The 18,566-nt window shown below is 55.4% G+C and overlaps 1 long non-coding RNA gene across 1 annotated transcript; it reads right to left on the bottom strand.

Moving 5' to 3' along the window:
• Positions 1 to 2,058: 2,058 nt before the first annotated feature.
• Positions 2,059 to 10,895, bottom strand: LOC123780768 (uncharacterized). Its single transcript, XR_006776503.2, has 3 exons — positions 8,457 to 10,895; positions 7,808 to 8,010; positions 2,059 to 3,026 (listed from the first exon to the last, which is right to left on the bottom strand). It is a non-coding gene; the product is annotated as an uncharacterized LOC123780768 (long non-coding RNA).
• Between the last annotated feature and the right edge of the window lie 7,671 nt (positions 10,896 to 18,566).

The following is an 18,566-nucleotide window of genomic DNA, read 5'->3' as shown; positions in this document are numbered from 1 at the left end:
CAGGAAAAGAGTTCCCAGACAGGGAACCCTGGACGGCAACTATGTAAAAGGGAGAAAGTACAAAGACTAAGACTGGGGTCCTGGAGGTGGGATTCAGGGGCTTTCCTTTTCTCCTTTGGCCAAGTTTTCTGTCTGTGGCCAGGAGACCCCCGCAATTAGAAGATACGTTTATACACAAGGGTGCAGCCACTTGCAGGGCGCCCGTGTCGTAGCTACTGATTTACTCATCATTGGTGTCCCCACGTCCCCTGCTCAGGGCTGGCCTGGGGTCCCTGGGGGCTTTCATCGGGGGTGGGGGCAGAATAGGGTGCACCACCCTCGGCAGAGCCAACTCAAATCCACCCCCTCCTCCCCCACCTGCACCCTATCTTTGCCCTTCTCCCTCTGCTCCCTCTGTGCGGATCTGGTGGTGCCTGCCGGCCCAGCGAGACCTGGAGCTGCCTGTTCACAACCAAGACTGTCCTGTCCTGCCTCCCCAAGTCGCATGTCCTCATGCTCAGGGTCCCTGTGGCTTGAGGGACCAGGAACCGTCCCTAATTTTGTTTCAAAGGGGAAGAGCACTCATTTAGAGTTTGCAGACTGGCTGGCAAGGTGGGCTTTTAAAAATGGCCACTTTACAGGGCACCTGGCTGGCTCCGTCGGTGGGGCATGTGATTCTTGATCTCAGGGTTGTGAGTTAGAGCCCCACTTGGGGTGTGGAGCCTACTTAAAATGAAGATTTTTGAAAAAAGTTTTTAAGGCTATTTTACAAATAAACAGGCTCAGAAAAGCAAAGTGATATGCCCCAAATAACAGCAGCAGAGCTGAAATTCAGAATAGGTTTCAAATTTTAAGTTCGAATTCCCTGAACAGTAAAAGCAGGCGGACCGTCCTTGGCCCTGGGGTCAGGATAGTGCCACATATTCTGTCTTTTAACCAACCAAACGCTTGGGTCTTCCCACCTCCCCACAGCTTACAGAGGCCTTGCAGCCCAGCCTGCCACTCATTCTAGCTCCCAGTATCTTGAGTACCTTCTGTATCCTCGGCTTGGGCTGGGTGCTTTGAGATATTATCTTATTTGAACTTCACGGAGGTGGAGGGGAAATGTTAACCCCATTGTACAGATGGGGAAACCAAAGTTTAGAGAAACTTCATTCAGCAAATATTTATTAAGTGTCTATTCTGTGTCAGCTGTGCCTCCTGCCCTCCCAATCTGCTAGGAAAGACAAACATTCCACAGACAAAAATAGAAAATGATGGATCATACTAAGTCATGTGACTGAAAAGACTGGGGAACTGGGAGAGACACGAGTGGAGGGATCAGGGAAGACCTGTCTGCAGGTGGCATTTAAGCTGAGACCAGAAGAGTAAACGGATGTGACTTGCCCTTAAGGCTTACACACAAGTTGGGCTCACAGCTGAGTCCTCCAGGTGGCTTGTGACCTCTGTCCACATGCCTCAGTTCCCCAGGCAGACACGGCCCATCCCTCTGGCCAGAGAGGTGAGGCACAAGGCGAGCAGTTATGAGAGGACCCAGCGTGAGTGGAATCTTGACACTCCCACCCTCTTGTCACTGAGGTTGAGACTAGGACGCCAAGAAGCCAGGAAAAGCAGAGGTAATTTGAACAGAGCCTTTGGCCCAGCTGTCGAATCTTTAGGCAAAGGCTTTGTGTCGGCCCTACCCCACCCCCTAAGCCCCCTTGGGGTCTCCAGGGGGCTGCTACAGGGTTACTGACCCTAGCCGTAGGTGCTGTTGATTGGTCAAGGAGTGAACATGTGACTGAACTGGGCCTATAAGGTCCTTCCCTGAAATTCATCAACTTGAGGTCTGTTTCTCCCTGGAAGTGACCTGCTCTAACCCTGCATTTTCTACTCTGCACACAGATGCTCCCACCCAAAGCAGAACTTTGTGCAGCTATGCGAGCATAGGGGATTTGGGCTCAAAATATGTCAAAGCTACAAGATCTTTGCCAAGGCTGTGGCAGGTAAGAACACAGGCTTTGGAGTTCCTCCTGGGTTCAAACCTTGCCTCCATCACCAATTCAGGGTGTGATCTTGGGCAAGTCACTGTCCCTATCTGGGCTTCTATTTTTTTAATCTCTAGAATGGGACACCAGCTTCACAAGTTTCTTTTTTTTTTTTTAATATTTTATTTATTTATGTGACAGAGAGATAGCCAGTGAGAGAGGGAACACAGCAGGGGAGTGGGAGAGGAAGAAGCAGGCTCCCAGCGGAGGAGCCCTATGTGGGACTCGATCCCGGAACGCCGGGATCACACCCTGAGCCGAAGGCAGACACTTAAGGACTGCGCTACCCAGGCGCCCCACAAGTTTCTAAGATGGGGTGGGTGCTCAGCACTCGGCTGATGCACTGAGGTCATGGGGTAGAAGGAGCTACACAGAGATGAGCCCCTCCAGGCTTCGCAGCTGGATGGTGTGGGATGCAGCCAGGCTCCGACCAGCTGCGTTGCCTGGGTGAGTTACTCCACCTCCTGCAGTGATTCCTCTCTCCCTACAAGGTGAATGGGCTACACGGATCATGTGTGAGTGCCTCACACAAGGCACCTCTCCCTCCCACGTCTCTGGAGGACAAACCTCCAAAGCTGGACACATGCCTCCTTCCTTGACTGTACCCAACTACCAGACAGCCCTCATGCACCTCCCTGAGGCTGTGCCAGGCCGGCCCAGCTGGCAGCTCCTGATGTCAGCTGCTAATCCGGGAAAGCTGCCAGCCAGAGATAGGGACGAACGGCAAAGGAGATGGAAAACAGGTCTGGAGGTGGGTGCCCCCAGCCCCCAGCCAGCCCTTCCTGTGCTCTCATCGCTTCTTCAGCAAACCCTCCCAACCCCACAGGCTGATGCCTGGACGTGGTGGAGCAGGAGCCTCCGATCGTGAGCCACTGCCTCTCCGCAGCGAGAGCCGGGGCCGTGCAGCACGCCGCGCTCGGCCTCCTCCAGCTCCGAGGCTGCAGGTGTCTCCAAGCTGGGGGCGGGGGGACATCCAGTCAGGCTTGGATTCCAGGCTGACTGTAGCTGGTCCCATGTGGGCTGCAGAGAAAGCAGAGGAAGGAAGAATCTCAGTCAGTTGTCTGAGCCCAAGCCAGGGGCACTGTTCCTCACTGCTGTCCCGTCATCTCAGCCTCCCTGCACCTAGGATGTGTGTCCCATTTTACAGAGGAGGACACTGAGGCTCAGCAAAGTCATAGGTGACTTGTCCAAGATTTCACAGCTACTAAGTAGCAAATCTGAGATTACAGCCCAGACCTGGTGGGTCCTAAGCCCAAGCTCTTCTGCCGTGTCAGTCATCTCCTGGCCAAGGTGCTGGCGCTGCCTTGGCCCGTCCACATGGGAAGTATACCCCCACCTTCCACCTCCCCTGGGCCAGCAGGGGTCAGCCAGCCAGAGCAGCCACACCAAGGCCAGTCTGACATCTTCCCATGAACCGTCCAAGCCACCCTGACCAGCAGCAAGGAGGCCAGGCCCAGCTGCTGGCGTGGGCCAGGAAAAGACTGATCTTTGTCCCACACACAGAGCCAGAACCTTCACAGTGACTCCCACTGGTCAGATGTGTTAACTGAGGTTCAGAGAGGGCACGTGACTTCCTCCAGGCCATACTGCCTCCCCTCCCCACCCTCCTCCCAACCTCTTCCTTGGTCCACATCTAACCCTGGACCAATGTCTCTCTCCCTCCCTCATAGCATGTCCTCTCCTCCTGGGTGCCAGGGCCAGAGGCTTCGGACAACAAGGACCTTAGAAGCTATCACCTCTAGGCCCTCCTGGAATGGATGGGAGAGAGGCCCAGAGACGGAAAGGAGCTATCCAAGGTCACACAGCAAAATGAAATTCGGACTAAGGGATCATGCATCTCTATGTTTCCTATCTCCCTGAAGTCACATGGAAGCTGGGCGGCCCTTCACTCAGGGAAGGCACTGGCTGTTCCTACTCCTACCTGGACCATGAGCTATTCGCAAAAACCTGGGCTCACATGGAACCAGCCTCATCCCAGGTCCATCTCCAACTTGCTGTGTGTCCTCCTGCAAGACTCATCCCTCTCTGAGTCCCTTCTTCTTCATCAGTGCCATCACCTTCCTCACAGACTTGCCACTGCCTGCAATTTTACCATTAGAAAAGTGGATGGAGGGCAGAGAGAGAGGTATGTAGAGGCAGAAAATGGGGCTGGAAGTCAGCAGGGCCAGGCCAGTCAGGGCTGAAGAGCATGGCTGTCCTCCTGGGGTCTGAGTCCAGAACTGCTTTGACTCATGTCTGTGGCAGAGCTGGGCCACACCCCCAATCCCATTACTCTGTCTGAGAAGCTGATGGATTGAGCTCAAATCACCCTACCCAAGAGCCTTGCTGAGGCCCCAAGTGCGAGCCTCAGGGGTATGACCAGAGCAAGGGGAGGCACCCAAAGCTGGGACTGGAGTCCTGGGCCAGGAGCCAGTGTCCAGCCTACCAGTGACTCACTGCAGCCCTCTTTGCTCTGGGCATCAGTTTCCCCATCTGCCCAAGGACACTGGAAGTGTGGGTCTCAGTACTGATGTTCAGACTCCATAACACCACCAGGCCTTTGTCCATGCTTGGGCAAGCCCAGCCTTCCCTTCCCTCTCTTCTCTGCCTCACAAACCCCTAGTCATCCCTCCAGGCCCCAGTCAGCTGTCACCTCTGCCAGGAAGGCCTCACCAACACTCTTGGGGACAAGTTGCCTCTCTTGTATGATTCCACACCTTCTTCTGTAGGTGTCCAGCCAAGCCCAGTCCCGCCCTCACACTTGAGGGTGAGGAGCCAATGAATTACAACACATGAAACCCTTAGAACAGCACCAGGCGCAGAGCAAGCAGCCATATGTCCCAATCAATACCCTGGCAACCTGCCCTGTGTGTCTCCAGCCCCACCCTCTCCCCGAGCTCCTGACGCTTACCTGGCACCATCCCCTGGGAGGTCTCACAGGCATTTCACCTTAACCTGCCCAGAGGCTCCTGGTCTCCCCCAAACCTGCTCCTTCTCAGTCTTCCCCTCATGGTAAAGGGCCCCACCATCCCTCAGATGCTCAAATCAAAGCCCGATTCCCTGCTTTATCTCCCAGCCCCATCCAGTCCGTCCACAAATCCTATCAGTTCTAGAATCCAGCGGCTCCTTACTACCCCCACGGCCACCCCTGGTGTCTGAGCTGCTTCTGTGTCCTGCCTGGATAGTGGCAGCATCCCCCCCCCTCCAATTTCCTGTTTTTGCTCCACAGTCTGTCCTTCTCAAGACACCCTTTCAACCACCTACCATATCCCATGGCTCCCATCACGCTCAGAAACAAATCCAAACTCCTCACCACAACCTTTGACCTGCCCCCTCTGGACTCCCCCCACCACCAGGCTCTAGCCTCTTTGCCCTTGGGCTCCTCCTGGGTCACGCCCAGCTCCTTCCCATCTCAGAGCCAGTCCGTTGCTCTCCCATCCGCTGGAGTGCTGCCCCCCAGGCCATTCTCAGTGCCTGGCCTGCCCAATCCTTGGCACCTGGCAGCAGCTCACTAAATGGCTGCCGACCATGCTGGGATACGGCGACAGGAACAGGGCCGGGTGTTGGCGGGAGTGCTGTGTCACCACCAGGTGGTGCTGCAGACACGTCCCTGGGCCGTGACCTCCTGTCCAGCCTCCAGATTTGTTCAGTCAGCAAAGCCTCCCCGCCTCCCTCCGGTGCCAGGCGGTGCTGTGGGGCACCAGCTGACCCGGCCCCCGCCCTGCCTTTCTTCCAGTGGCTACGGGCAGACGAGGGCAGGGGGATCCACAGAAGCCTGGGAGGGAGGGAGGGAGGGAGGCCTGGCTGCCTCCCATGGCCTGTACTTCAGGCTCTTTCTGGGGAGGGAGTACATGAGGGGGTGGGGTGGGAGAACGGGGGGGGGGGGGGGGCTCAGCCAGAGCAAGGTGTCTGGGATGAGTTCTGGGTTTGTATCCCCCTCTCCTCTAGTCTTCTGGCTGCTTCTGACAAGCCTGGTCCTGTCTCTGAGCCTCAGCTTCCTCATCTGTCGGCAGGGAATAAAGTGTGAGCAGGGACTGAAACCCTGTGTCAGGGAGCCGAGGTGGGCTGCTCTATCAGACTGAGGTGGAGGGGCTTTTGGGGGGACCTCCCAGTGATGGGTGAGTGGATGGTGTGTGCATCTGGGGGAGAGGAAGGTGGACAGGAAACTGGCTGCCCCCGGGGGCCTCCACCTCCTGCTGTATCTCCTGGGGAAAGTCTCTAGGGCCTCCCTTGCTTGTGTGTGTGTGTGTGTGTGTGTGTGTGTGTGTGTGTGTGTGTGTGTGAGAGAGAGAGAGAGAGAGAGACAAAGAGAAAGAGAGAGAGTGTGTGTGTGTGTGTGAGTCCCCAGATGTCTAGGTGAGTGTGAGTATGACTGTGTCCACACCTAGGAGCCCATGGGTGAGGATGGTCAGCCTCTCACCTTGGCAGAGGAGGCTCAGGAATTCCAGGGAACCAGGGGTTTTCACCTCCCTGCCAAGAGGGACCCTCAGGGCCTGGAGCGCCTGCTCAGTCGGTACCAGGGATGGTGCCCTAAGAGGACACTAGGGACCCCACTTCTGTTCCAGCCCCCAGGCATCATGTGTGTGTGTCTCTCTCTCCCCCCAAGAGCACCTGCGCTGCCTGATTTGCATTCACTTGCATTCAGACCCCCCAGGCCCTCCTTCCCTCAGATCATGGTGTCATTCTCATTCCTGGCAGCCCGGTCACGGTCACGGTCGGTCACGGTCACGGAGGCTGCGGACTTCCTGTGGGTGAGGGGCCAAGGCTTATGTTGGAGGGGGCCTGTCCCCGGCCTGCCCACTTCTTCATGGAGAGTCAGCCTGGCTCTTCCCCTCTTGAGAGATAGAGTTATTAAGCACTCACCGTGTGCAGATGCTTTATACACCTGTTCATTACATCTTCACTTTAAGGTATCTCTATGCCCATTTTACAGAAGAGAAAATTGAGGCTCAGAAAAACGAAGTGATTTGGCTCAGATCCCACAGTAAGTGGGACTGGAAGTCAGCTCTGACGGGCTTTCTGCAGACACTGGGGTGTGGGTATGGGAAGGGGGGACACAGGCTCTCTTTCTTGGCTCCCTACGCTCCTGGTGACAAGCCACCTGCCTTGCCACCTGGCTCTTGGTCTTTTCACTCAAGTGACCGCTGGGGAGATGAGGGTGGTGGTGGTGGTGGTCGTAATGGCAGAAGACAAAGGGGCTGCTGAGGTTGTGGGGGTTCCTGAGCTGGTTCTGGCCTCTCTCCACACACTCACCCCTGTCCAGCTCGAGGGTTTCTCTACAATTCTTTCTCCCAGACCAGCTGAGCTAACTAACCCCCAACTCCTGATGGCCCAGCCCAGACACTGTCTGAAGAGGCCAACCTTCCAGGTCCAGCTTCAAGGTGAAGACTCAGTGACTGCTTGCTTAGGAATAATAATAATAATAATAATAATAATAATAATAATAATAATAATAATAATAATATCTGCCATGAGTTGAATATTCACTAAGTTCCAGACTGTGCTGAGTGCTTTTCAGGCAGTCTCTCAAAGCAATATTTCCAGCAACTAGAATTGCATCTTATTATTATCCCCTTTTTTCAGGGGAAGAAACTGAGGCACAGAGAGGTGAAGTGACTTACCCAAGATCACACAGCTAAGAAATGCCTTGGGCAGGTTTCAAACTGAGTCTATCTGGGTCTAGAGTCTGTGTCGCCCTGAAGTGAACAGTCAAGAAATGGATATTCTAAGGGCTTGTCCCCCCTAGTCGCTGTGGGCTGCAGAGGTGTCTTAGAGCACCAACCCCAGGCTGCGCTGGGCTGGGCAAGGTAGGTCCATCTCACCTCATGTGGACTGGAGGACAGAAGCACCCTGGATTCCAGCCACTGCACAAGTCACTCTTCCACTTTGAGCCTCAGTTTTCCCATTTGCTGAAGGAGGCCTCTGGCCTTGCTCGGCCTCCCAGGGCAGCTGTGAGGATGGAGTCAAGGCTGCCATTGTCAAATGGATTTTTCCAGTAGAACTTCATTTTCAACTACAATATTACCTGGAAGACCAACATATGAAACTGATAAAAGGGGTGTTTCGTCAGCATCCATTTCTAAGGTCAGGGTGCTGACAGGTCCTTAGTCTAAAGTCACTTGAGAGGGTAAGTGTGTGACACTTGTGATGGGACACACATCCTGCTTGGGGTGTTGGGGAGGGCCGTGGTGCTGGGAGCTACCCCAGCACCCAGTCTCTTCCTGCAGCTTGTCTGACCTACACAGCATCAAGGAAGCCTTGAGGCCTGAGGCAAAAAAACATTTAAAAAAAATGAATTTAAATTAAGCTCTGGTGACAGTTGTACAGCCCAGCTAGGGGTCCCAGGGGTCTACAGAGCCCATCTGATGACCCCCGGCCCTGGCTGTGGGACCCTGGGCACATCCCTTGCCCTCTTTGGGCTTTAGAAGGCACAGGAGGCTGGGATCCACCTCCAGGGGCCCATCTGTTTACCTCAGCAGGTCTGGAGTTGGTGATCAGAGACACGTGGCCGATGACCTGGCTCCTCACAGCCCCTCAGAAGCCTGGTGGGTGCAGTGACAGAGTGTGTGTGGAGAAAACCTTCAAGGACCCGCCTGGGGACTCAGCTGGGATGTGGGAAACAGCTAGGATGAGGTGAGGTGGGGTGGAGAGGGGGCAAGGAGCTAACCATGCCCTGAGAGTTTAAAAATAAATCCTGTCTGAGGGCTGTTAGGTCCAGCCAGCCCCAGCTTCCAGGTCCTGGTGACATCACCAGGGCACAGGATGTCCTTGGCAGGGCCTGGGGGTGGCAAGGCGGGGGCGGAGGGGGTCCTGATTTGCCCTTTCTGTTATTTGTGTTTGGGGGGAGCCAGCCTGGGTTGTCCCGGACAAGAGGGGCTGCTGGGGATCCCTCCTCACCCAACAATTGAGAGCATTCCCTTTTGCATCTGAGAAAACTGAGGCCCCAACTTGGAGAGATTTGGCAGGTCCAGAACTTGAGGCCAGCAGCGCTAGCTCTCAGGTAGTGCTTCTTGAAGTCTGGTGAGCATGGGACGGGGGACCATTCGGGGAGAGGTCTCACTTGGATGAAGGGCAGGGGAGGCACAGAATGACCAAATGCCTAGCACAGTACTTGACATTGTTCAGAACGAACAAGTTCCTCCTGACCATCCTTTGCCTCTGCGTCTTCCTCGGACCCTGAGGAGGGACTGGCAGGGATTAGTGCTGTCCCCATTTTATAGATGAGGAAACTGAGATCCAGGAGATGGAATCACATACTCTAGTCCTCACAGCCAGCATATCATGGCCATCTGGGACGGGGTCCAGTATCCCCTGGCAGTCCCCAGCTTGAGATGCTAATAGGGAGGAAGCTAAGGTGGAGCCAGGGTGGGTGTAGGGGCTGGGGGAAAGGGGCTGCCGTGAGGTTACAGGGAAGGGCTGGAGAGGAGACCCTGCTGCCTCCACTGTTGGGGGGCCCCATCTGTTGGGCCTCCCTCCCATCGCTCTCTCTCCTCACCCCTCCTCTATGGGCTTCCTGCCCCCTTGCACTCAGGGCAAAGTCAGGCCTTGCTTGGTCAAGGCTTTCCCTGCATATCCAGCCTCGTCTCTCATCACATCACGTACTTGACACACTCTAAGCCTCAGCCTCAAACTGCTTCTAGATCCCTACAGCGATTGCTATTTCAGGCCTCTGAGCAGTTGAACAAGCTGTTCCTGCCGCCTGGAATGGCCCCTCCTGTGTCTTCCTGGGGAACTCCTATTCACCCTGCGCAGTTCAGCTCTGAGCTGTCCGTGCCCATCAGACCACCACCCTCATCCTGACGGATTGCTGTTTGCTGCCCACCTCTCTCCTAGACCCCCAACTCTTTTAGGGCAGGAACTGTATTACATTCCCTTTCTGTGCCAGTGTCTAGCTGGTGCTTGGATGAAGGAATTCAACTGGGTCCTGAGCCTGCTCGTTTCAGAACGCCAGGGACTTTGTTCAAGTCACATCCTCTCTCTGAGCCTTGTAAGGTGGGGACAAGGATCACTTGGCAAGGTGTTGGAGAATGGTGGGATCTCCTGTGCCCCTTAGTAGGCATTAAAGGGCTTCACCGGTGTGGGGGCTATTGTTCAATGGCCACAATTCAGTCAGTCTGTGGCCACAAACCCCAGTCTAACGTCCCCCCCAGGGTAGGCCCCCACTTGCTCTGGCGGGTCTTTCCACCCTGCCCATCAAATCAAAGCAGGGGCAGTCCCAACCTGCCATCCTCTTGCTGCTTTCTTGCTCCCTCCCCCCAAAGCAACCCCAAGACAGTTCCCAAACCTCAGAAAGCCCAAGATTCCCCTAAGGAACCTGTTTCAAATGCTGAGTCCCAGGCCTCATCACCAGAAGGCCCACTCAGAGGGGCCTGATGTGGAATTCCAGAATCAGCCCTGTTAAGCAACCGCCCGGTGGCCCCGACCCAGCTTTAGGAGCCTCCTGAGTGCAGCATGGAAGCCCAAGATGCTGCCCTGACCTGGGGCAGGGAGGGAGAGCCAGTGCCATCATGGAGGGGCTGGGGGCCGGGAACGATCTCGGCTGGTAGCTGCCTGTAGCCTTTCCTCCATTTTCCAGGGCGAGGCGAGCAGGCCCTAAGCTAGGGGCTTGGGCAAGGGGCTTCCTCGGCCTACCGGCCAAAGGCGGAGCCCGGGGCGGCCAGCGCCCGCCGCACACGGTGTGCGTGCGGGCCCCCAGGCCGGCCCCGCCACCGCCTCCCTTCAGAGCCGTCTGCTGGGGAGCCAGACGCGGATATAAATAACAGCGAGGCCAGGCCGGATGAAGTAAGTGCGAGCGGAGGGAGGCAGGAACCGCCGCCGGGGAGCGGGGGAGGCAGACGCGCGCGGCGGGAAAGGGGCGGCGCCGGCCCGGGTGACCTTGGAGGAGGAGGGCGGGGGCTCCGGGCCCGGAGGTGTGACGTCGGCCCGCCCGCGGGAGCGCAGGGGCGCCGCGGGGGGCCAGGGCCGGGGCCTGGCCCGGAGGCTCGAGGCGCCCAACGCCGGCCCTGGGGAGCCGACCAGGGGCTCTGGCCTGGGAGGCTCGCCACCCATGAGCGGCCTCGGCCCCGCGCACGCCCCGTCCGCTCTGAGCCTCGCTCTGTCCTTGTGTGCGCTCGCGCCCAGCTCCCCCGGCCCCCCTACCTCCCCGGCCAGCACCCGCGGCTCGGCGGGCGCGGAGGGGGCAGTACTGGCGTCGGAGGACGGAACAGCCCGGCTCTTCCTAGGAGGGGCCGCCCCCATCGGCTGCCCTCCCCCGCCCCGCCCCCCGCGCCGTCCGTTACGTAACCCTTCCCCCTCTGCCCCCTCCCGCTTCCGCTGGGGTTGGGGGCCAGGAAACAAGAGGTCCCGGCCCCTCCCTGGGCGCGGTCCTGAGTGGCTCAGCAACCTCTCCTGCTGCTTAACGCCCAAGGGGAAACTGAGGTCGTTGTCTGGCGGGGCTCAGTGAGGTGGGTCCCTGCGCGGAAGGGAGCCAAGACTGTGATGGGAGCCTAAGCACCGCCTCGGGTCACGACTTCCTGCTCTGTGCTAAGCTTCCCTCCCCGGCCGGGACCTTAGGGCCCGCGGAGCCCCCGGGCTGCGGGAGCCTTCCACGGCTGCTCCCCCCACTCCACTGTGCCTGGGCCACAGTGTATCCTGAATTCTAGTCAGGCAGTGGTACTCAGTGGTGACTGGTTCCTCCCTCTACCCCAACGGGTGACCTTGGGTAGACTTTGCCTCTCAGAGCCTCAATATCCCCACTTTTTTTTTTTTTTTTAAGATTATTTATTTATTCGACAGAGATAGAGACAGCCAGCGGGAGAGGGAACACAAGCAGGGGGAGTGGGAGAGGAAGAAGCAGGCTCATAGCGGAGGAGCCTGATGTGGGCCTTGATCCCATAACGCCAGGATCACACCCTGAGCCAAAGGCAGAGGTTTAACCGCTGTGCCACCCAAGCATCAGTATCCCCACTTTTAAACACGGACTGCGCATGGGCCCTCCTTCTAGTGTTGTAGGGAAGAACGGAGGCATGTCAGCACGGGCTGAGTACTTAGCAAGGTAACTGTGAACTGTCCTAATTCTCCCCTAATCCCCTCCCAGGATCTGGCCCAGTGCAGGACCCAAGCCCAGCCTGGGCTCCATTGGGCCAGTCCGCTCCCCGTGGACCTTGGCCTATGCCCAGCGAGCACATGGTCCAGGCCTGCCCTGTGGCCTGGCCCACAGCTGCAGGCAGGGCTGGTCCTGGAGGGCCATGCAGCACAAGGGGCCTTGCCTGGTACCTTCTAAGAGCAGATTTTGGGATTAGAGAAGTATCTACTCAGGCCCTCTGTGTGCTGCTCAGACTCAGTGGGAGCCCCTGTCTCTTCATCGCCAAACAGGGACGATCACCCCCCACCCCACCAGTTTCTGGGCCGGGACCGTGAGTCCAGGGCTTTATGCTCATTCTACGTTCCAACAGGTTAGAATTGGTGTCCTTTTACAGTTGAGAAAACGGAGAGGTGGAGCAACTCCTCCAGGTAGGGTGACCAACTGTCGCGGTTTGCCTCAGACTGAGGGGTTTCCTGGGACACAGCACTTTTACTGGGAAAACTGGGAGTCACCGGCCTCCAGGACACACACCTCACAAGGTACCGTATCTGAGTCCGAAGTCTGGCAGTCTGGCTCCAGACTGTATTTCCCTCTATCAGTATGTGCTAAATGAATGAATACATCCCTCCCCACAACTGTCCCTCAGCCTTTGCTGGGCACCTTGGCTCATATATCGGGATACAGTTTGGACTCTGCCGGAAGTGTCCTGGGGGAAGTGAGTATGGTCTCTGGGTTCAGCTGCTGGGTTTCTAGGATCCCCCTCAGGCCCTCCCTGGTTCACCTTGACCTGAGGGAACCCGCAGGGTCTGCCGCACGGGGCTCTTACCCTTTTTCCTACAGGGGTGAGGAACCACTTGCCCCTAATACCAGCCGTGTCACTTTGCTTGCTGAAGTTCAGTCCTCACCTATAAAATGAGGGAGATAAAACCTGCCTTCGGTTGCTGCAGGAATTCGGGGAAATGTAGGTAAAGCTCCTGGCACAAAGGAAGCCCTCTACAGCAACGTTACTGCTGCTTATTAATGTGGTAATTATAGCCAACTACTCCAACAAGCACGTCCTCCGTGAGGGGAACTGTCTTAAATACCCTCCATGCATTCAAGCCCAAAGAAGGAGGTGCCATCTTTCAGGTGAAGATCTGAGTTTCAGAGAGGTTGTGACCAGCCGAAGGGCATGGCGGCAGGGGGCAGGGCCAGCATTTGCAGGGGCTGGGAACTCACAGAACTTAGCTCAAGTGGTGGCAGCCAGGAGTGTTCCGGGGGAAACTAAGGCATACATTAGGGAAGGATTGCTGAGGCCCTCGCAGGGCGCCAGCCCCCCTTGTCTCCCTCCCAGACAAGCTGTTCCTCTCCTTGCCCAAGGTGGCATGTCAGGTTGTACAGACAGGCCCTTTGCTCAGGCCAGGAAGCTCCCCGCCCCCAGTCGGCCGGCTGCCCGTGCCCTCTGCCAGCTACTGTTCCCTGTCGGCCAGCCAAGCCGTGAAGCAGTCCAGGACATTGTGTCCAGAGAGAGGGCCAAGCAGGCCCCCCTACCGGTGGCCGATGACCTCCCGCCCTGCCCCTCTGGGCCTCAGGCCAGCCTGGCCTCTCCCCCGCCCTGGCACAAGCGGGAGGCCAGAGCTGCCCTCCCAGAAGCCAGGACAGTGCCTCACCACCTCCTGCCACCCTGCGAGCCCTGCTTAAGAGGGGTGCCCCTGCTGCAACCCGGGCCCTCTCCTTGGAAGGCAGCCCTAATTCCAGAGGGGTGGGCTCCCTAGGGGGCCTATCAGGAGAAGCCAGGTGGGCTCCTGAGAAACCCGTTTTCCTGCCCTGGGCCTTTCTGCTCTTCCTGTCCCCAAATCCAGCTGAGCCGAGGTGAGCGGCCCCCTCGGGCAGAGCGATGACTGTGGGGGGGTGCTCAGTGCCCGTGTGAGCTGGGCTCAACACTGTTTCCACACCTATGGCCAAGGAAGCTGAGCTGCAGAGAAGAGGCCCCAAATCTGGAAAAGCCACACAACACAGCTGAGGCTGCCCCACGTGGACAGGAAGGGGCTGAAGGGCAGCAGCACCTGGGAGGGGCCGTCTCCGAGGGGCGGGGGCACCCCTCTGATTTTAGTTGAACTGCCCCTGGCTCCGAGCCCCTTTCCCTCACTTCCCCCCACCTAGTGCTTCTGCCTTTGTCACCGGTTTTGTTTCCCTGAGCATATTTCTCCACATGGCTTTTGTTTGCGTATCAGCTGTATTGTTGATCTTGCCCATGAGAACAGGAGCCTGGTGAGGGCAGGGACCGTGTTGTCCCTGCTGCATCTCCAAAGCCAAGAACACAGGGTTTTGCACAGAGTAGGTCAATCTATATTTGTGGAACGGACAATCGAGTATTGGCTGTGCCTTTTAGTGTCCAGAATCAAAAAAAGGAATATATCCGTCACCCCTAAAAGTTTCCTTGTTCCCATTTTTAATCCCTTTCTCCAGTCTCTTTCCCTCCTCCTCTCCTGTCTCAGGCAACTACTAATCTGCTTTCTGTCGCTACAGGATGAGTTTGCATTTTCTAGAATTTTCTATAAATGGATTCAAATAATATGTTGGGGTTTTTTGTTTGTTTTGGTCTTTCACTCATTTTAATATTTTGAGATTGATTCATGTATCAGAAGCTCATTTCTTTTTATTGTTGTGGAGTATTCCATAGTGCGGTGTCCTGGAGTTTGTTCAACCCTTCACCCCTCAAAGGACATTTGGGTTGTTTCCCCTGTGGGGCTAACACATAAAGCTGCTGTGAACATTTGTGTACAGGTCTTTGTATGGACATTCATTTCCTTATGGGCAAATAATTAGGAACAGAATGGCTGGATCCCATTGTCTGTGTGTGTTTAACTTCTAAAGAATCTTCCAAATTATTCTATGAAGCGGTTATAACATTTTGCATTCCCACCAGCAGTGTATGAAAGTTGCTAATTCCTCCACATCATCGTTAACACTTGGTATTGTCAGTTTTTAAAATTTTAGCTGCTTTAATAGGTGTGTTTATTGTGGTGTTAGTTTGCATTTTTCTAATGACTACTGAACAGTTTTTCATGTGCTTATTTACCACTCATGTATCTTTTTTAATTTTTTTATTTTTTATTTATTTATTTTTAAAGATTTTATTTATTTATTTGACAGAGAGACAGCCAGTGAGAGAGGGGACACAGCAGGGGGAGTGGGAGAGGAAGAAGCAGGCTCCCAGCGGAGGAGCCCGATGTGGGACTCTATCCCGGAACGCCGGGATCACGCCCCGAGCCGAAGGCAGACGCCTAACGACTGCGCTACCCAGGCGCCCCCTCATGTATCTTTTTTTAAAGATTTTATTCATTTATTTATTTAGAGAAAGAGAGTAGGGGGAGGGGGGAGAGAGAAATCTTAAGTAGACTCCAAGCCGAGCACAGAGCCTGACATGGGGCTCAATGCCATGACCCCGAGATCACAACCTGAGCTGAAATCAAGAGTCAAACACCCAACTGACTGAGCCACCCAGGCACCCCGCATTCATGTATCTTTTTTGTGAAGTGTCTGTTCAGATCTTTTGCCCAGTTTTGTATTACGTTGTTTTCTTACAATTGAGAGGTGTTTTGGTTTTTTTTATTACTTAATTGTTTTTTTAAGTGATTCTTTTTTTTTTTTTTAAGATTTTATTTATTTATTAGAGAGAGAGAGAGCACAAGCAGAGGGAGAAGCAGGCTCCCAGTGGGGAGCGTGCCGAGCAGGGAGCCAGATGCTGGGCTCAATCCCAGGACCCTGTGATCATGACCTGAGCCGAAGGTAGACGCTTAACCGACTGAGCCACCCAGGCATCCCTGTTTTGTTTTCAGATATAATTGGCCTATAACATTATATTAGTTTCAGGTGTATAACATAATGATTTGATATTTGTATATATTGCAAAATGATATAATTGAGTTTGTTTTGAAAGTTCTTTATAGATTCTGTATAAAACACTTTGATCAGATACATATAATTTGCGAATATTTTCTCCAAGTCTGTGGCTTCTTTTTTTCTCTTACAAGTGTCTAAGGGAGATTTTATTATTATTATTTTGCTAAAGTTCAGGGTACCAGTTTTTTCTTTTATGGATCATTTTTCAGGAGTCATATCTAAGAACTCTCTGCCTAACTCAAGATCACAAAGGTTTTCTCTTCTGTTTTCTTTTAGACGTTTTTAGTTTTAGTTGTATATTTCTGTCCTTGGGATATCTCTGTGGCTTCTCGAAGGGGTCATCCTTACTTGCTATGCCCCTGGCTCTCACTCGTCCACTTCTGAGTTTTGTTCCTCTCCTCGCCTCTCTGCTGACTGCCTGGAGCCCCCCAGTGCTCAGTCTGGGTGTCATCTTACCAACCCACGCTGGAGCACTTGGCCTGTGTTCTGTGCCTAACTCCTCACTCACCAGCTTCTGTCAATGCTCTGAAGGGCCTTCCTGGGCTGGGTGGGAGCCTCCTCTGGGCACTTGTGTCTCCCTGGGCTTCCTTCTGGCATGGACCTGATCAAGGGGTTAAAGTCATAACAACCTGGGTCTGTCTTCCATCACCAGACGTATCCCCCACTTCCTCCAGCAAGCCCATGTGCTGGGCCTCTCCTGTGTCCAGCTCAGGGCCTGGCACAAAGGAGGGGTTCCAGGAAGGTTTGTTGACTGTGTAAGAGAACAGTGTCTCAGTCTCTCTGCTAGCCACAGACGGGGCAACCTGGGGGTGAGAGAGAGACAAATCTCACGTTTAAGATCAAATCCCAACTCCCCATCTGGGCTCTGGGGCCCATGAGGTGGCCCCGAGGACCTCTCTGACCTGATCTTGTGCTACTGGCTCTTGTTCACTGCTGGCCTTTTCGTTCCTTAAGCACACCAGGCTTGTCCCTGCCTTGCCCTTGGAAGGGGCTGACCCATCTGCTGCTCACTCTGCTAATTCTCTTGTAATTCAGGTCGTAGATTGAGAGCCCCCTCCTTGGGAAGGTCCCTTCTTTCCCTGACCAATCTAAAGGAGCCACTTGGTCACTAGTTACTGTCGTTGGTTATAATTGTCTTAAAGACCCATCCTCACTGTCTGACGTTTTCTCATTTATTTGTGGTTAATCGAACATGGTCTTTAGGGGAGCAGGGATTTTTTCCCCTGCTGTTCACCCTTGTTTCCCTCATGCCTGGAACAGTATACAGCACTTATGGGGGCTCCGTGTTGTATGGTGAATATTGAATATTGAGTAGAGCCAATCAGGGCAGAGCTAGCCAGAGGACCCAGCTGTCTGAGTGGCTGGCCCAGGCCTCTTCTTCGCCACAGCCCTTCTCCTTACTCAGCCGGCCACATCCCAGCAGTATTCTGATCAGGTCCTCGTGCCTTGGGCAGGGGTGGGGGGGTCTCAGCCAGTAGCCATGTGGTCCTGCCCAGGGCCTAGCCTATCACTCTTCCCTCCCCTCCCTGGGAAAGGTGCTATAGCACAGGGTCCTCACCAAGTCTTGGGAGCCATTGAGACAAGAGGAAGTGTTGGCCCAGGGAGTGGTCTAGCTGGCCAGGGGCCCTTGTACAAGTGGGACAAATGTCAAGAGGGAAGAGGGGTGTTCAAGGTTACACAGAAAGTGAGCAGCTGTGAGGACCAAGAGCTCTCTTCTCTTGCTGGCAGGGACATTCCCCAAATTAAAAACCGGGGGATCAGTAGGTTCCTTCCTATTGCCGGGGGGCTTGGAGACTTCCTGGCTGGTTCCAGCCTGTCCTTAGGCCCTGCCCAGGCAGGACTGGGCCAAACTGGCCAGGCCCAAGGGGAGGAGGAGGGAGGGCGAGAGTGTGCCCCTCCGCCCCTGACTCACTCAGAGGACCAGACGGTGGCATCCCCTTGGCCTCTGGGCGGGTCCTGACTCAGGCAGGCAGTGACCAACGGAGCAGGGTTCTCCTGCCACCGTGACTCACACCCACCCGCCCATCTTTGCTCTAGAGGGAAACTCCCAGGAGGTTTCGGGGCGCGGGTCAAGGGCCCGTCCCATCCCAAGGCTGAAGCCTGGGCCTCTGAAGAGGACAAGGGCAATGAGCATACTTTGTTGCATGGGGGGTGGGGCATTGCTGGGGACAAGCAGCCTCCCACCTTGGCTGAGGGCAGGGCAGGGCCAGCCCAGCCTTTGCTCGAGGATGGAGTCTCCTTTTGTGCCCAGCCTGGTCCTGCTGCCGGCAGGGTTGGGTTTCGGGCTGTTGGCTGATGCAAGGAAGCCTCCGGGAGCAGGCTGGCTGGTGGTATTTGAGGACGGACAGGAACAGCCCCGGTGAAGGTGACACTTGTTCCTCGCTCTGGGCCGGCCCCTGTGTGCAGCATTTTCCAGTCACTATTTCGTGTAATTTTCACGAGTACAGTTATTGTCCCCATTTGAGAAGTGAGGGGACGGAGGGGCCAGCGTAGGTGAGGTGGTTTGCTTGAGGCCCCCCAGCGAAGAAGCAGCAGGGCCGGGATTGGAACCCGCGTCCCCTCTGGGGGTAGAGGAGTCTCTTCCCTGATGGCTCCCCTGGGGAGGGCCCTGGCCGTGCTTTTCTCCCTCCCTG

Source organism: Ursus americanus, chromosome 17, assembly GCF_024610735.1.
Source record: "Ursus americanus isolate L20-20 chromosome 17, mUrsAme1.1.p, whole genome shotgun sequence".
Classification (NCBI taxonomy): domain Eukaryota; kingdom Metazoa; phylum Chordata; class Mammalia; order Carnivora; family Ursidae; genus Ursus; species Ursus americanus.
This window is presented reverse-complemented; position numbering and strand designations above follow the sequence as displayed.